General features: G+C 29.1%; 1 long non-coding RNA gene across 1 annotated transcript; it reads left to right on the top strand.

Annotated features, from left to right (window-relative positions):
- Positions 1-280: 280 nt before the first annotated feature.
- On the top strand, positions 281-1,586 carry LOC136039535 (uncharacterized). Its single transcript, XR_010620477.1, has 2 exons — positions 281-331; positions 514-1,586. It is a non-coding gene; the product is annotated as an uncharacterized LOC136039535 (long non-coding RNA).
- The last annotated feature ends 540 nt before the right edge of the window (positions 1,587-2,126 follow it).

The raw sequence follows: 2,126 nt of genomic DNA, 5'->3' as shown, positions 1-2,126 counted from the left end.
TTATTTTAGCTTATTTTTCAGTTTTTTTCCTTTTTTTTAGTTTTTTTTTATTTTTTATTTTTTTTAGTTTTTTACCTTTTTTTAGTTTTTTTAGTTTTTTTAGTTTTTTAGCTTTTTTACTTTTTTTATTAGTTTTTAGTTTTTTTTTTGTAGTTTTTGCCTTTTTTTAGTTTTTTCAGTTTTTTTTTTTAGTTTTTTATTGGTTTTTACCTTTATAGTTTTTTTAGTTTTTTAGCTTTTTTATTTTTTTTATTAGTTTTTAGTTTTTTTTGTAGTTTTTGCCTTTTTTTAGTTTTTTCAGTTTTGACGTCACCTAATCCAGTTTTTTCAGGTGACGTCACCTGACACATCCATCCACACATCCATCCATCCATCCATCCACAGACAACTTATTTTTATATATATAGATATATATATATCTATATATATAAAAATAAGTTGTCTGTGGATGGATGTATGGATGGATGTGTGGATGGATGTGTCAGGTGACGTCACCTGAAAAAACTGGATTAGGTGACGTCAAAACTGAAAAAACTAAAAAAAGGCAAAAACTACAAAAAAAACTAAAAACTAATAAAAAAAATAAAAAAGCTAAAAAACTAAAAAAACTATAAAGGTAAAAACCAATAAAAAACTAAAAAAAAAACTGAAAAAACTAAAAAAGGCAAAAACTACAAAAAAAAACTAAAAACTAATAAAAAAAGTAAAAAAGCTAAAAACTAAAAAAACTAAAAAAAACTAAAAAAAGGTAAAAAACTAAAAAAAATAAAAAATAAAAAAAAACTAAAAAAAAGGAAAAAACTGAAAAATAAGCTAAAATAAAGGTAAAAACCAATAAAAAACTAAAAAAAAAAAGGAAAAAACTAATAAATGACGACACTCAAAGAGAAAGCGACCAGGACAAAAAACTAAAAAAAAAGGCAAAAACTACAAAAAAACTAAAAACTAATAAAAAAAATAAAAAAGCTAAAAAACTAAAAAAACTAAAAAAAGGTAAAAAACTAAAAAAACTAAAAACTAAAAAAAAACTAAAAAAGGTAAAAACTAAAAGAACTAAAAAAGAAAAAAATAAATGACGACACTCAAAGAGAAAGCGACCAGGACAAAAGGAATGTTCGATTAGCAATCAACAAAGCACCGGGACACAGGGAGTATAAATGACGACCAGGACACAAGTAAAAAAAAAAAATTAACAAAACTAAAAAGAAGGTAAAAACTACAAAAAAACTAAAAAGAAAAAAAAACTAAAAACTAATAAAAAAACTAAAAAATCTAAAAATCTAAATAAACTAAAAAAGAAAAAAAAAGGAAAAAAATAAAGGAGAAAAACAAAACTAAAAAACGAATGTATATACAGACCGGTACACCGGGATACAAATGACGACCGGGACACAGGGAATATAAATAACGACCGGGACACAGGGACACAACTACAACGGGGACACCGGGGGAAACAGGGGGATATAAATGACGACCGGGACAAAAAAACTAAAAAGAAATAAAAACTAAAAACTAATAAAAAAAACTAAAAAATCTAAAAATCTAAATAAGCTAAAAAAGAAAAAAAAAGGGAAAAAATAAAGGAGAAAAACAAAACTAAAAAACGAATGTATATACAGACCGGGACACCGGATACAAATGATGACCGGGACCCGGGACACAGGGAATATAAATGACGACCGGGACACAGGGACACAACTACAACGGGGACACCGGGGAAACAGGGGGATAACCTGACAATCTATTTATATGCAAAGACAATGGGACAGCAAAGAATGTTGTATATTCGCAAGTTTTACGTAGTTAAAACCATTATATATATATATATATATCTATATTCACAGGTGGGACATAGGGACACAACTACAATGGCGCGTAACTATTATGGCGCGTAACGACTTACGCGCGCGGGGGGGCTTGGGGGGGGCGCGAAGCGCCCCCACCAACTAGGTGTTGGGGTGGCGCGAAGCGCCACCCCAACAGCTAGTATATATATATATAACTATCTATATATATAAAAATAAGTTGTCTGTGGATCTGTGGATCGTGGATCAGGTGACGTCACCTGAAAAAACTGGATCAGGTGACGTCAAAACAGAAAAAACTAAAAAAAGGCAAAAACTACA

Source organism: Artemia franciscana, chromosome 19 (assembly GCF_032884065.1).
Source record: "Artemia franciscana chromosome 19, ASM3288406v1, whole genome shotgun sequence".
NCBI lineage: Eukaryota > Metazoa > Arthropoda > Branchiopoda > Anostraca > Artemiidae > Artemia > Artemia franciscana.
This window is presented reverse-complemented; position numbering and strand designations above follow the sequence as displayed.